The sequence below is a fragment of the Pteropus vampyrus genome, unplaced genomic scaffold (genome assembly GCF_000151845.1).
Source record: "Pteropus vampyrus isolate Shadow unplaced genomic scaffold, Pvam_2.0 Scaffold714, whole genome shotgun sequence".
NCBI classification, from domain to species: domain Eukaryota; kingdom Metazoa; phylum Chordata; class Mammalia; order Chiroptera; family Pteropodidae; genus Pteropus; species Pteropus vampyrus.
This window is the reverse complement of record NW_011889495.1, coordinates 151,217-168,454: the sequence shown is the minus strand read 5'-3', so window position 1 is coordinate 168,454 and position 17,238 is coordinate 151,217. Positions and strand designations below refer to the sequence as shown.

The following is a 17,238-nucleotide window of genomic DNA, read 5'->3' as shown; positions in this document are numbered from 1 at the left end:
TCTTTGCTGCCCCTTACCTCTGGGGTTATCACTACATAGCCAATTACTGGTGGGCATCTCTGTAGGAGCAGTATCTGCCTCATTATTATCGGGCTTAGTCACACAACTTTCTTTGGCCAATAGAATTTGAGCAGAAATGACATATTCCGCATCTGAGCCTAAGCTTTAAGAGCTATTGTATTATTCTATCCTTGCTCTTTTTTCCACTACCTTGAGACCAACATGGGACTGGGAATTCCAACTGGGTCTTGGGATGAAGGAGAGCTATATAGGTAACCTGCGAAGGGTAGGTAACTGAGTGAGAAATAAACTTTTGATAAATCAGAGATTTGGGGATCAGCTGTTACTGTAGTATATATAATGTAACAAAAGCTTACTGATGCAATAATTATTATGGCTGAATATTATTTCATTGTTATGTACACTGAATTTTTAGTCCATTCTCCTACTATCGGAACATTTAGGTAGTCTCCAATTTTCTACTATTGCAAATAACTCTGAAATGGACATCTATGTGCAAATTTTTTGGTGTTGTTTCTGTTAAATTATTTCCCTAAGTTACATTTTTAGGAGTAGAAACTGGGTCAACATGTATGATCATCATTACTGCTCTTATTCCCCAAAGGAGTGTATTGTCTGTATATTAAGTCGAGTTCAGCAAAACCCACAGAAACGACTCTAGTACTTTTAACAGAGGGAATATAAAACAGGAAATTGACATTAAAAGTAAAAAAAAAGCTGAGAAGTCAGTGATGAAATAACTCAGAGTCTATAGCCATGCCACCCTGAATGTGGCCGATCTTGTCTGATCTAGGAAGCTAAGCAGGTTTGGGCCTGGTTAGTACTTGGATGGGAGACCACCTAGGAATACCAGGTGCTGTAGGCGTTAAAAAAAATAAAAACAAATAACTCAGAGACTGGCAACAGCAGAAAGATGCTATTGCGTCTAAGGATGAAGGAACACTTGGATGAGGTAGTATTACGAGAGCCTAGAAACCAGAGTTTCATCTGAAGAGAACTAGAACCGTGCCTGGATCTGCTTGGTCAGAACTGATTGGTAATAGCTGGGACCATTAAGGGAAGTTTGGTTTGGCAAAAGCTGGATCCATTTGAAGAGATGTTGTAAGAAGCAGAAAGAGAAAGGGAGAAAAATACTTTGAGCTTTCTTCTTGCTGTCCAAACTTCTGCGAGTAATATCCATTGAGCAAAATTACCCAGAAGCCAGAGAACAAAGGAACCTAGAAAATTTAGTTTCCTGTGATGTAGAACAAAGCCAGAGAAGGGCAGTGAGATAAGTAGCTGAGAGCAAACTGGATAGTAATGAATGAGTAAACCACTTTACCAGTCTTTCCAGCATTGCGTGTTGTCATGATAAATGTTCTTTTGGTATGGGAGGCAATATAGTTTAGCAGTTGAGAGTACTGACTCTGAAGTCATACACCTCTGGATTTGAAATCCTGCTTTAAGCACTTCCTAATTATGTGACCTTGGGTGATTTGCTTAACCTCTTTAAGTCTCAGTTTCTCATATATAACATGTTGTGAAGATTAAATGATATAAAACACTTAGCATAGTGCCTAGCATGTAATAGGTCCTCAATAATCATTAGCTAATATAATTATTAGTTATAGCAAAAAATCTCTATATTAATTTTCACTCCTTTGATATTTATATAGGCTAAACATTTTCCAAGTGATTTTCCTTCACCATATGTAGTTCCTCAAGAATAAATTGACTGATTATTCTCTTAACTAAAAATTTTAGGTGTCTTTCTTATAAATTTGAATAGCTTGCTAATTGGTATAGTTATTAATACCTGTCTATCATATTTTACATTTCTTATTGCTCAAAGAGAAAGTTGTCATTCTACACTTGAAACCTATTGGATTTTGTTGATCAATGTCACTCCAGTAATTTTTAATTTAAAAAAAAGTTGTCATTCTTACACAAAGCTGAAAAGTCCTCTATTTTCTTCTGGGTTTCTAGAATTAGATTGATATATAATTACTTATTAAGCTATAAGTGTGACTGTGTATAACATAAATAAAACCTCTCCCATGAAAGTCTAGGTTAGTATCGTGCTCTATCGTGTCAGAAAACCAGGCTCCTTGTATTTTGTTTTGCTATCCACAGAATGCTTCCGTGGCCTATTGTCTCTACCACCTCCATATTCTAACTAGTGGGAAGGAGGGAAAGACATGTGCCTACTCTTTAAGGGCATAACCTGGAAGTTGCACACATCACTCCCTCTCACATGTCTTTGGCCAGAACTCAGTCCCATGACCACATCTAATTATAAGGGAGACTGGGAAATAAAGTTTTTATTTTAGGTGGCCACATACTCGGCTCATAATATTATCATGATAGAGAAGGGGCAAACAGATATTGGGGTGGGGGGCAGAAAACTATTAGCCTTTGCCATTCTGCTATTCTGGCCACACAAGCATCTGTGCCTCCTTTGCATATATAGAATATACCCATTGTGCGAGGGATAGAACTCCCAGATATAATCCCATTACTACGGAAAGGGAGAAGAATTATTGATTCTCTTGAGTTGCTTGTTTTTTAAGAAACAGCAGACACAGGAGAAGCTCTGAAACTGAGTAGAGGGATAGAGATTATCCTTTTGTAAGAGACATTTACATTTGTAAGGGGAATCTCCATTTGTAAAGGTGTCTCCCTCTCTGGACCAGGAAGAGGGGAATGACTCTAAATCTCTAGAAACTCTTATCCATGAGGAAGGTAAAGATTTAAATCTGCATAACAACTGTACCTTGTTTACTGCGCTTTTCTGCTAACCTCTTGTAACTGGCCTTCCCCCAGGCCCCACATCTTCTATTGTCTTTAGTGGAAAGTATTTGAATTTGTGGCTGGGGCCATTTTAGGGAGTTACTCAGTTTTCCTGATTATTTCCCATTTATACAGGAGATATACATGTTACTAAACTTTTGTTTTTCTCCTGTTAATCTGTCTCTTATTACAGGGGTGGTGGTGGTGGTGTGGTGGTCTCAGCCACAAACCTAGAAGGGTAAAGGGAAAATTCTTTTTTTCCTCCCCTATATTACATACATCTCAAAGTCCAGGACCTCTGAGTGATGTGTGATCCCCTATGTCAGGTTCAGATGTGTCTCCTTGTGATCCTGCAATATATAAAAATAACACAAGTGATGTGCTCCATCCACAACAAAATGGCGGAGTAGGAGCAAAGTGACCAGAACAGAAATGCTAACACTGAAAATGGAGACCTTACTCTCAGCAGTCATCAGTTCATGGCAATTACTGAATCCTAATGGCTTGAAAATGCAAAAGCTCCTTGTGCTAGCATTGGATTAAATTCCTTAGTTAGCTCATCTGACTGCCTTGAGCTACGCTCTCTTAAAAGAACCCCTTGTCCATTGTCCTATATGGCCCTGGTCTCTGCTTGCTGGTAGGTTCATTTCCATTGATTATTATGGCCATATCTGCGGTGGGCCTTTCTTGGGGATTGCTCGGTTTTCACAGTTTATTTCCTGCTGAATAGTTCGAAGGGCATACCACTGCGTAGAGGTGAAGGAAAGCAGAATTTGCCACCCCAAAATATGCCTTTTTGATATAAGCATTATGTTGAGCTAATTATTTTCAAGAAACAGCAAATACAGAAGAAACTTTGAAGACCAATTAGAAGTTATCCTTTTGTAAGACATATATTTTAAGAGAAATCTCCATTTCTATACCTGGAAGAGAAGGATGACTCTAAATCTCTAGAAATTGACATTAATGAAAAAGGCAAAGACCTAAATCTGCATTATAACCTTACCCTCTTTTACTGTGTTTTGCCTGATAATTTCCCATAACTGACTCCCCACCCCCAACATCTTCCTTGTCTTTACCTAGAGATGATATTTAAGATGATAGCTTGGGTCATTTAGGTAGTCACTCAGTTTTCCAGGTCTCTTCCATGCATATGGGAAGTGTACAGGTTATTAAACTTCTGTTTGTTTTTCTCCTGTTAGTCTGTATTTTATTATGGGGTGGAGGGGAGGGGTTGGGTGTCAGTCATGAACCTAGATGAGTAAAAGGGAAATTACTTTTCCTCTTCTACAGAGGCTGTAATCATCATAGGCATTAGCAAGTCAGGTTTTTGGATTCTTGGGCTCTCAGACTCCCTCTAACATTCAGTAGGCTTCTGGTCTATTTGCTGCTTGTCAATTACATGTAGAAGGAACCATCATGCAGGGTCGGCTGCCAGGCAGTTGGAAGTCTGTCGTGGCCATGAAGTCCTCTGGAGAAAGAAGGCAGCAAACGGCAGGGCCCAGGGGTAGAAGGGCTCACAGACCCCAACAACCTGACCAAGATGTGCAACTGTCCAAGCTTTGTCCTACACCTTGCACCGTGGGCCCTGAAGTTGGGGCTTCTCATGGGGGCCAACAGCTTCATGCTCCTGGGAGCCTTCCTGGAGCTGCCCCAGTTTCTCAGATTCTCAGCTGAAGACGTGTGGTGCATGATGGACCCAATGGGAAGCAGCACCTTGCCATGCAGCCGGGAGGATCCCAGCACTGGCTCTCTCATCCAGGCCAATCAGGGTCACTCCCTGAAGGTAACTTAGTTAGAGCTGATACCCCTAGGGATCCCACAGGCCCTATTCCTGATGCTCATCCATAGCACATTCTGGTAGCACTGGCCATCCATCTTGCTCAAGGCCCTGCCTGCCTGGGAAGAATGCACATCCACCTGGCCCTAGGACCGCAGGGGGACAGTGGTATCATCAGTGACATGTGGCCAAATTGTGAAGTGGCTGTGTTCATCACCAGGACCCTGGCATTCCCTTCTTCTGCTCTGCCAATGGGGGTGATCCTGACTCCAGGGAATGCTGATAGTTCCCTGCTTCCCAAGTATTTCAAGGAGGCCCTGCAGTTCTGCCAAGCCAGAAAGGTCCTCTCCTTGACTGATAATGAAGAGACAAAAGTATCAGAGTGGCCTCAAACACAGCTCCAGAGGAAGAAAGATGATCTAACAAGAAAAAAGAAAAAAAAAAAAAAGAAATAACAGGTAGCCCATGATCTCTTCCAGGCAAATTCTCTTAATGTTTCACTGTTCTCTGTGCTGACTCACCTCCCTCTCATTCATCTTGACAGTTGCTTCCTTAAGCTCTTCTTAACAGGTTTAGGTGGGAGGTTGACATTCTTAATATGCTCTTTACCTCTGCTCTGGCTCTCATTTAGTGGTCAAGAAGGCCCAGTATTATCTCTTCCCAAGTCTTCCTTTTTGTAGCCTCTTTAAACTGCTTCACTGTGGAGTTGCAGAAAGCAGTTGGCTTTTTCAGTTGTCTGGGACTCTGAAATTGCAGGCCACAGGCAAAGAATGACTCTTGACAGAGCTATGTTCTCTTCCATTTTTGGTTGCTGTCTAGCTAGTTCTAACTGGGGTCCATCCCTCTGTAGGATGTTGCTAAAAGTAGCAAGAAGCAGCAGGCTCTGCTCAGCATTATAAATCTTTCTTATTTATCCTGATGCTGTTGCTTCCGATGCCTGTGAGCTGCTTTCCAAGATCTCACCGACCTTTATTAATGCTGCGCCTAGCTAAAATTTCTATTTCCTTAGAAGAAAGGGAAAATGGATGTTGGGGGAGAACTAGCATTCTCTGATACAAGTGCGCCTATTGATTCAGACAGGTTCTTAATTCCACTCCATAGAGTGAGTTGGCAACTTGGAGAAGGCATGGGGCCAGCAAAATAGAAAACTGGCACCCTCAGATTGCCATATCATACAGTATCAAAGGACTCTCTTTGAAAAAGGAAACCCAGATAGCTTCCCCTACCCTCCAAAAAATTGCAGCTAAACTTTTGCTAGTTTTGATATGATTGGTATAAATGCTCAAAGATTATCTCTCATAACTAGCAATGAAGCTGACTTTCTGGGCCCTGTCAAAAATTTGATTTTGAAAGTCTAGTAAAGCACCTACGCAGTGACTTTAAAAAATGTACAGATGAGAAAATTCATGCACTGTTATAGTTTTTCAATGTGATTGTCAGATTGCTGAAGTTACTTCTAAAATTCTTTTATTCACTTTTAAATATATTTAATGTGGATTTGGAGTTTATAATATCTTCTAAATACCTCACGACGTTTCCTTCCTTTTTACATTATAAAGTAAACGTTTAAAGAGAAAAAATATTAATGATTGTCACAGGGATTTTTCTTTCTCTTCTCAGCATGCTCATTTTCTTTATGATATGTGATTTTCTTGGTGTTCATTTTGTCTGATAAACTCCAGATTCCTTCATCTCTAGAACTAAAGATACCTTCATTAGTTTGTACTTGTCAAAATACAAATTAAATACCAACTTTATTTGAGAATGGAGACAGTAACCATTCTAAACAGAAGTTCTGGAACAAAGTCAACAGACTTTGAGAAGTTTACATTATTGTAGTTGTTTATACTGGTATGACATATAAGGGACTATAGTCTATTTTGTTCCCTGCTATATACCTGGTACCTAGATGGACTTGATGGATGCTCGATAAATATTTATTGGGTTAATTAATTAATGGATTTTTTTCTTTTTAAATAATCCTAAAATACACTGGAAAATAGTTAACCAGAGTAGTTGGATGAGAGTTGGATCTTTTTTATTCTAACAAGGAGGAGGCATGGTGGGATTATATAATTCAGACTATCAAATTTGTGAAAGCGTGCAGACTGGGCGAAAAGACATTTAACCTCAGTTTAAGGTCTCCAAAGATTCACACTAGGAGAGAGGAGGAGAAGCACAAACTGTGAGAACACAATTATGTGATACAGTGTCTCAGCCGTGCATCTCTGCTGGGAGATAATGACTGAGAAGACACTGATCCAAACGATGGGCAACATTAATATCAAAATCAACATTTTCAACCGATGTACTGTACACTTGAAACTGATTAAAATTAAGAAAAAAAAATCAACATTTTCAAATGTTCCTCATATGGTCTCCCAGTCTCACAACAAATTTGAGAACTGGTTTCTCATACTATTCGCATTTTACACAAGTGGAAATTGAGCTTTGGAGAGCTGAGTAACTTGTTCAAAGTCCTACAGCTGATGATCGGTAGGTAGAGCCAAGATCTGAAGGTCTTCGACAGTCAAGGTCGCATTGGGTAAAAAGTCATGCTTTTGCTCCGTTGGCATTCAGCTACTCTGGGCTTCTCTCTCTGCCCTTCACTCCCTTCTGTAGCATATTTCCCTTCTTGTTAAGGATATTGTACTAATGTTGTAATGTCATTATGTGCCCTGAGTTAATAAAGAGTTCTTTTTCTCTTCTGGCGTCCTAAGCGATACATAATATTTGCTTGTTTTTCAAGAAGGACATAATGATGACCGGAACCAAAGTCCCAGAATTCTCCATAAGCAACCTGCCATGTTATAGATTTCTGGGAGAGCTATTTAGTAGGAACTTGTATCTATTATGGACTGAAAATTGGTGTACACCCCCCCCCTCCAATTCATATGCTGAAGCCCTAACCCCAGCAATGTGATGGTATTTGGAGACGGGGTCTTTGGGAGGCGATTAGGGTTAGATGAGGTCATGAGGGTGGGCCCTCAGGATGGGATTAGTGGAAGAGAGACAGACACTTTTTTTCTCTCTCTCTCCATGCACATGCACTGAGGAAGACAGTGTGAGGATACAGTGAGAAGTTTGCTGTCTGCAATCCAAGAAGAGAGCTCTCACTAGGAACTGAATTGATCGGCACCCTGAACTTAGACTTTCCACCCTTTAGAACTGTGAGAAATAAATTTCTCTTGTTTAAACTGTCCAGTCTATCTGATTTTGTTATGGCAGCCCAAGGAGACTAACACAAACTCTGTAGTGCCTTGGCTCTCAAACCTCTATGTGGACATGTTGGCCCAGGTAAGGTGGACTGGATCACTAATGAGGAGTGAGCATTGTTTTTGCCTAGACTGGGAATTGGCCTAAATGGCCTTTCCTATGTGTTCTTTCTCCTGAATCTGACACTGGTTTCTTCTCAAGCTTCTAAGGGGATGCAAATGGGGCTGGGGAGCCTCTTCCTAGGTGAGGGGTGAGTGAGAGAAACGGAGATGTGGCCCACTTGTCATTAATAGCCAACGAAAGAGGCCAAGTGTAAGAATCTCAAAAAAAAAAATAAAAAATCCAGAAGAAGAGAACTCACGTGTAGAGAATCTCTGTAAGTGGCTTGTACAAATCATTTAACTTCCCAACTAATCAGGAAACTGAGGTCATTGATTTCAGACCTTTCTTCTTTTGTAATACAGGTGTTTAGTGCTATAACTTTTCCTCTAAGCATGACCATAGGTACATTCCACAAATTTTAATATGTCATATTTCATTTTCATACAGTTAAAAATATTTTCTTATTTTTTCTTATGACTTCTTTTTCACCTGTGCATTTTTAGAGTTGTGTTATTCGAAGATTTTCTAGAGCTCTTTCTATTATTGATTTCTAATTTAATTCCATTGTGGTCATATAACACACTTTGCATAAATTGAATTCTTTTAAATTTATCGAGACTTGCTTTATGGCCCAGAGAACAGTCTATCTTGCTAAATAGTCCATGTGTACCTGAAAAAAATGTGTATTCTGCTCTTGGTGGATGGAATATTTAATAAATGTTCATTAGGTCACATTAGTTGATAGTGTTGTTCAAGTCTCCTATATACTTGCTGATTTTCTGTTTACTTGTTCTATTAATTATTGACAGAGAGGGTATTTAAATCTGTAATTATGGAATTATCTACTTTACCTTTCAATTCTATCAATTTTTGCTTCTAGTATTTTGAAGCTCTGTTATTAAGTTTATAACTATTTATGATTGTTATATACTCTTGATGAATCGACTCTTTTATTATTACAAAATGCCCCTCTTTATTCCTGGTATTATTTTTTACTCCAAAATTTACTTTGATATTAATATAACCATTCCAGTTTTATTTTGATTAGTATTAGCATGGTATATATTTTCCCATGCTTTTACTTTTAACCTATTTCCATCTTTAAATTCAAAATTAGTTTTTTTGTAGGCAACATATGTGGATGTTGCTTTTTCATCCAATCTGATGATCTCAAAAATTATTAGAAGTTCTCTATATATTTAGCTCGTATTTCATACTTTTAAAAATTCTGTATTATTTTTTGTGTGTGTTGGCACATATATATATTTTAGAAATAAAGGTATATATATGTGTTGGAGAATGTGATTAAAAATATTTTGTTGATGGGGCAAACAATCAAAAAAGCATGGACACACTGGCTTTAAGGTCAATGTGAACAAGTGACTAATCCTCATTCTAGGTGACCAGAAATAGAAGTAGAGGGTGAGACAGGGCTTAGACATCACAAAACTGTAGTCGAGTGGCACCTCTTAGATCATGTAGGTGAATGATGCTCCCCAGAATTGTGTTAAGCTACGGCTTTTGCTAGAGGATCCATTTGGAAGGAAGAATTAGAGTCATGTGTAAAAAAAGGCTGTGAGGGGTCTGTTCCCAAGTGGACAGAAAGCCAAGCAAACTGTCCCAGTGCACATCATTGCCTCTACCAAAATTATTTTCCCTCTGCCATTCTAGGTTCTTGCCCGAGACCACCTGTAATAAAAGACAGATTAAGACAAACGAATAGAAGTTTAATAATACGTATATCTCCTGTACACATGGGAGAGACCCAGGAAAACTGAGTAACTCACTAAAATGGCCCATTTCACCATCTTAAATACTATCTTCAGCTAAAGGTGAAGATCTGGGGCGGTGGAGCCCGTTATGGGAAGTTTTCAGGCAGAGCACAAAAAGAGGGTAAGGCTGTTATGCAGATAGGTATAAATCTTTGCCTTCTGCATTAATATCAGTTTCTAGAGATTTAGAGTCTTCTTCCACTTCCCTGTACAGTGAGGGGGACACCCTTACAAATGGAGATTTCCCTTACAAATATAAATGTTTCTTACAAAGTGGCAACTTCTACTCTGTTTTCACAGATTTTCTTGTATCCGAAACCTCTCAAAAATAAGCAACCCAAAATAATCGATATGCCAAAGAGGCATCTTTGGGGATAGCAAATTCTGCTTTCTTTCACCCACGTGTCCAGAAATGTTCACTGGAGAGAGATGTGTATGCTGGGCAAAGTACAGGAGGGGAGGTGACTAGACAGAGAAGATCCAGAAACTGGCATAGGGTTCCTTTTGAAGTCTGTGGCTGAATACTAAGCAGTGCATGTGCAGGGATTAAATACATAGTGTGCCCCAAAGTCGTGAAGGCCTCAGAAAAGGAGATAGTTATAAAAGCTAATGCTTACAAAACATGCTATTCAAATAGTTTACTTGGGTAAACAAGTACATTCTGCTGAAAAATGTTGGTAATCGTCTATTTTAGAATGATAGTTTAAAGACTAAATGTGTATGTAGACTGTCTTAAGATTACCTCACTCAATATCAGTCTTTTTGAATTTATTTTTGTTAACTTCCCAAAGCAATCTAAAGCCTGATATTTTCCGAGTTGTAGATTGAAGGAGCAAATTTCTTTCAGCCCTGGTAGGGAAGCACTTTTGAATTCATTTCCCTGACAGGAGATTGCTGTCCCCAAAGCAATTTTGGAGGGAACATTAAGTGCTGTAGAACTGGAATTGGAGAAATGGGCCCAAGAAAATGTTTTTAATCAGTGCTGTGTGAGTGCCCATTTAATCACTGTGTAATAGAAGACGTTAAAGGAGTAACACATTGTTTTAGAGACTTATTGACTGAGAAGTTCATTTAAAGAGTCTTCTCTGGCTTCCTATTTTGGCCAAGACCGAACTCAATATTTCTGTTCGGTAGCTATTCTGCAGCCCACCCCTACCACTTGCCTCCAGCATCGTCATCCTTTGAACTAAAATGGAAGTTCACATGTTTTGGTTTTTATTCTTGCAAATTATAGTTGTCTCTCAATTCTCTTTTCATTTGAGAAAAGCCAGAGTGGAGCTGTGTATTTTCAGTCATATTCTCTGTGGTATCAAATGTCACAGCTGGGTTGCAGGAAGGTTTATTTGCATTATAATAGCATTTCCTTTAGATCTCTAAGGGCCTCTATCTCTAAAATCACTTGTCTACAGGAACTTCAGGGAGAATAACTTGACCTTTTTAAAAGTAAACTTTCCAGCTGAATATCTCCCTCTGGATCTAGGTTCAGATGGTTCTGTGTGTGCGCACATGTGACTTGAGCTTTTAGGTTAATGGAGATTCTGACTTTTAAAGTGATATAATGTCTTTCATTTCACAAACAGAGAGATCTTTTGCTGATTATGATGATGAGTAAACCATAAGTATTGTGGCGGGATGTTTTATTGAGGATGACAAGGAGAAAATTCTTGAGATGTCCTAAATTAAATTACAACAGGCCAGAGGATGGAGGGACACAAAAAGAGATTATCAGTTAACCGTAGTGAAAAATCAACAAAAGACTGCTCACACTCTGTAGTGAATGTTGAAGTTATTAAATTATTTCCCAGGTAGCAATTTCCGAGATTCTCTTTAAAAAGACAATAGACAGGTGTCTTCGAACCCTAGGAGCCTTCGTGTCTTGGCTTCTGATTACGCATGCGCTTTAGGGACCCTGCTGCGCCTCAACCCGAACTGGCCATCCTTTGTCTATAGCTAATGTAAATCCTTCCAGAACAGCTGACATCCCCCCACCCCCACACACAACTTGATGCATAAAAACGCTTGCAAAATTACAGGACGATGGACATATCTTTCCTTATTAACCATGATGCTGGTGGTTTAGACTCCAGGCCCCAAACCAGTATTCTTTTTTTTTTTTTTTGCTAGCAATGGCTTAGTAAACCATTTCTTTTAAAGACTTCAGCCGCAGAGGTTTTTTGTTTAAGGACATAATGTATGTTCTTCCCACCTCATTCCAGAAAGTTAGTCAATAAGTATTATGTTCCTTCCCAAATTTATATCATATTTGTAGGCAGAAAGATAACCAATTTTCCCAGTTTGCCCAGGGCTAGGACCATAGGAGTTCCTGACATGTGAAGCTTTGAGTACAGAAACTGGTAAAGGCCTGGGCAAACCAGGACAAGTTGGTCACCCTTCGGAGAAGTCAGGTACAAACACCTCCCATCCTGGATTTTTTTTTCCTAAATCCTAAATCCACTGAAGAGAAGTGTCCCTAAGGGCAAAAAGAGAGCGTGATACCATATTAACATAAACTTTTAATTGAAATATATGCAATGCACAAGTCATAAGTGTGTAGCTCTACAAAATTTCACCAAGTGAACACACACAGATAACTAGTACCCAGATCAAGAAAGAGAATATTTCCAGAATTCCAGATGCCTCCTTCTGCATCCCTTCAGTCATAATTCCCTTGGATAACTATGCAAGAGAGGAAAAATAATTTTCCCTCTACCCTTCTGAGCTCTTGGCTGAGACCTCCCCACCAATAATAAAAAGAGATTAACAGCAGGGGAAAAAAAATCTTTAATTACATGTACACGTCTTGTATACATGGGAGATACCCAGGAAATCTGAGTAAAACTCTCTGAAATGGCCCAAGACACCATCTTAAATACCATCTTCAGCTAAAGACAAAAGAAAGATGTTGAGGTGGGGTGGGGAGTCCAGTTATGGGAGGTTATCAGAAAAAACACAGATTGTTATTCAGATTTAAGTTCACGCCTTCTCCATTGATAAGAGTTTCTTGTGATTTAGAGTCACTCTTCTCTTCCTGGTAGAGAGAGGCAGACACCCTTAAAAATGGAGATTAACCTTATACATGTAAATTTTCCTGACAAAAGGGTAAATTCTACTATTTTTAGAGCTTCTCTTGTGTCTGCTTTTTCTCAAAAATATGCCACCTCAAAATAATTCTTATGCCAAAGAGGCATATTTTGGGGTGTCATATTCTGTAACTCTTCAACTATTATTCTTATTTTAAATACTTTACATTAGTTTTACCTGTTTTTAAAATTTATATCAATAGAACCATAGTGTTGGTACTCTTGTTTGTAGTTTCTTTCATTCAACATTGTCTGTGAGAATTATCTATGTTGCTTTGTGTCATTTAGTTTGTTCATTCTTGTTGCTGTATAATATCCCATTGTATACCATACTGGAATATATTTATCCATTCTACTTTTGATGGTCATTTGGATTGTTTCCAGTTTGGGGCCATAATGAACAGTGTTACTATGAATATTTTGATGGTAAGGAAATGTAGGGGGTAGTGTTTAGGCAGAATCTTGGGAAGGCAGCAACACTCAAAGGGGTCGGTGCAAAATCGACATAGACCTTAGCCATGGGAGTTCTCAACCTCTGCAGATATGTGACTGACCCATGCAGGGCGCAAAAGCAGGGCATTGCTGTACCTCAAGGGAAGCTCAGTCTTGGACAACAGAACAATTAGCCACGATGAAATGAAGGTAACAGAACAATTAGCCACGATGAAATGAAGGTTAGTGACTTACAAGGAGTTAGCCAAACTGTAAGGTTAAGGGTAGAGTCCTCCAGAATGCCAAGTCTTGTCCAAGAATTCTGACACCAGCTACTAACACAGGGGTTTCCTTTCTTTTTTTCTTCTTTTATTGCGACGTAATTGATATACAGTACTGTATAACGTGTACAGTATAATGACTTGACATACATATATTATGAAACAATTACCACAATAAATTTAGTCAATATCCATCACCTTGTATAATTACAAAAGAAAAAAAAAATTTTTCTTTGCGATAGAAACTTTCAGGCTTTATTCTCTTAATGGACCATATAGCAGTGTCAAGTCTAGTCATCGTGCTGTACATTCCATTATCTTTAAGAATGTCATTAAGAAGTCATTTTACTTTTTTGAGACAGCTAACTCCATGATTAGTAGATCTTATGAAAACAATTTCCAATTCAGACTTTTGACTGAATGTCATGCATTTCTAAGGACATTAAGAGAACAAGAACAACTTAAGAATGTGTTCAGATTTCAGTGTATTTTTTTATTACAAAAATATATTGCAGCGGGTCTGGATTCAACAGTTATCAGATTTTTTGTTACTCTTGCTTTGTTTTGTTTTGTTTTATATCCCCAGTACTTATTTCTCTTATAAACTGGAAATTGGTACCCTTTGACCACCTTTATCCAATTCCCCCACCCCCTACCTCTTGCCTCTGGTAACCACAAATCTGATCTCTTTTTCTATGAGTTGTTTTTTTTTTTTTTAATATTCCACATATAAGTGAGATCATACAGTGTTAGTCTTTCTCTGTCTGACTTATTTCATTTGGCATAATGCCCTCATAGTCTATCCATTTTGTCACAGATGACAGGATTTCCTTCTTTTTTATAGCTATATAATATTTCATTATATATATTATCTTCTCTGTGGTTTCACTTTTCACATTTCAGTTAGCCAGAGTCCGTAACTGTGCTCTGAAAATATTAAATGGAAAATTCCAGATATAATTCATAAGTTTTCAATTGTGTGCCATTCTGAGTGGTGAGATGAAATCTCGCACTGTCCGCTTCATTCTGCTCAGGACGTGAATCATCCCTTTGTCCAGCGTATCCACGCTGTATACACCCCCCGCCTGTTAGTCACTGAGTAGCTGTCTAGGTTATCAGATTGGTATCAGATATTTTGAGAGGGAGAGAGAGAGAAAGAGAGCAAGAGCATATTCACATAACTGTTATTACAGTATATTGTTATAATTGTTCTATTTTATTAATTTATCAATTAAGCTATCATAGGTACGTATGTATAGGAAATAACAGTATATATAGGGTTTGATACTATCTAACTGCGGTTTCAGGCAGCCACTGGGAGTCTTTGAATGTATCCCCTACAGATAAGGGGAGACGTGTGTGTGTGCGTGTGTGTGTGTGCGTGTGTGTGTGTGTGTGTGTGTGCGTAAAATATTTATCCATTCATCCATCAATGGACACTTAGGTTACTTAGGTTGTTTCCACGTCTTGGCTATTGTAAATAATATTGCAGTGAACACGGGGAGTACAAATGTCTCTTCAAAATAGTGATTTTGTTTCCTTCAGATATATACCTAGAGGTGGAATTGCTGGATCATATGGTAGTTTTATTTTTAATTTTCCGAGGAATGTCCATATTGTTTTCCTTAGCAGTGGTACCAACTTATATTTCCATCAACAGTACATAAGCAGGGGTTTCTCAAAAACACCTTCAGGTTGGATAATTCCCTAGAAAGACTCGCAGAACTTACTGAAACCTATTATACTCACATTTACATTTATTACAGGAAAAGGATGTGTTAAAATCAGCCAAAGATGCATAGAACATAGTCTGGAAAGGCTCCATAGGGTTCCAGTCTCAAAGCTTCCATTTTTTTCAGGATTCGTTAACAATATTCTATGCATATTATCAATCCAAGAAGCTCACCCAAGCTTGGTGTACAGAGTTTTTATTGAGGCTTTATTATGTAGGTATGATTGCTTGAATTCTGGTTGAATTGACTCTCTAGCCTCCACCTTCCATCACATGGTTAGTCATTCTAGTGTGGCCAGCCCACACAGAAAACCTATCTAGTGTGGCTGGCTCTACTCTGAGTTATCTCATTAGCATAAACTATATGGTATGGTCCAAGTTGCTCACTATGAACAGAAAAGACCCTCCTATCACATGGGAATTTCCAAGTGTTTAGAAGTTACTTCCAAGAGCCAGGACAAAGGCCAGACCACTCTTTCAGCAGGGCCGGTTGCTTACTATGTAGGTCCCTTTCCCCTCTTCTCTTATTATAAGACTCCTGGATTCTGATGTAACTGTGAGAGGGGAGTTGTTTCAATAATGATTGAGATCATCTGCTCAGTGGGAATGGAGACTCAAAACAGAATTTAAGGCAATTTATAGAAAACAAAGTCATGCCATATTTCCTGTAGCAAAGTAGTATTTTGAAATGTAAACAAATACATTTTTCATTATTGGTAATTTCTTTAAACCCCCACATCTCTTCCCTTATTAAAATGAGCAGAAAGAGAGAAAAGATAATAATTTATTTTTGTACTACAAACTATGCTTAATGAAGCTCTTTGCAGAACTATTTATGAGAGGAAAAGTTTTGGGGTTGCAAGAGCCTGAGTGGTTTGGGTATCAAAAGCCAAGGCCCTGAAGGCTTCAGGGTTGGCACAGAAAGATTTGGAAGATCAGATCAATCAGAACAACTTAAAGCTATATAAAGGCTTCCCAGGTTTAAAAGAAGGGAGAGTCAGAAGGGGAAAAGAAACTTACAGATGTGTCCTTGAGAACAAGCTCTATACTCTGTGTACATTCTCTCTACTCCTACGGAGGCAAAGAGAAAGAAAAGGCAGAGACAGAGTCAAAAGTTGCTTATAGCCAACACTTTCAGCGCCCCATCCATGGCCCTCCCATCTTAATCATTTCAGTGTGTTCTCTCAGACTTCCACTATCCAGTAGCTGCATCTGTGTATAAAGTCGTCCCCCGCCGCCACCCCGCACCCCCGCCAACCCCGGTCTGGGACTTCTCTGCTTGGTGCAGCAGGACAGAAGTGTCAGGAATTCAACTCTCTGAGACTAGCCCTCAGCCAAATCTCTTATTATAATAATTATCACCCATTGTAAATTATATCTCATTATTAATACCCTAGCTCTGGCCCTGCCCCTTGGGCAGGATAATTCAGAAGTATATATTTTATACCATTTCACTAGAGTCGCCTCATTAGGTTAAGCTCCAGGTGCCCACCATAGCAGGAGGCTTCATAACGCACCTTATCTGCCTTGCCTTCCCTGCATCACTCCCTACACCAAGGTGATTTCTGTACAGCCCCTACTTGCACTTGAATCCTTGTCTCAGAGTTGGCTTCTGGGCATGCCCAAACTAAGGCATAACTCTTTCCATTGCTTAAAGAGACAAATGTTCTTTTATAATAGGCTCGTTAAGAATAAGGGAAAAGGAGAGGATGTTCCCTTATACCTATTAGATTTCACTGTGGTTCCTTGCAATAGACTTTCTGATTAATAGCATTATGCAGAGCAGACACTCAAGGCAGAGTGTCCTCATGTGCTTTGTAATTTTTGTGCTGTGAGCTCATTTTCAGTGAGTATTATCTTCCATGTGGGTCTTCTGTGTGCCCTGGGTTGAGCAGATGTCTCAATTGGATGGTTTAACATTTGCCTCTTCTTTGGTTTTGCAAAATTCATAGATTTAAGATCAGTTTCAAGTAAGTTTCTTAGCAAAGGAAACTTATAGTCTAAGATAGTACTAACTTGTACCTGCCTCCAGGCAGAGATCATGCTCGGGGTT

General features: G+C 39.0%; 2 pseudogenes; both read left to right on the top strand.

The window, feature by feature from the left end:
* Positions 1–767: 767 nt before the first annotated feature.
* On the top strand, positions 768–886 carry LOC111733989 (annotated as a pseudogene).
* A 3,365-nt stretch (positions 887–4,251) lies between these two features.
* LOC105309291 lies at positions 4,252–4,993 on the top strand (annotated as a pseudogene).
* The last annotated feature ends 12,245 nt before the right edge of the window (positions 4,994–17,238 follow it).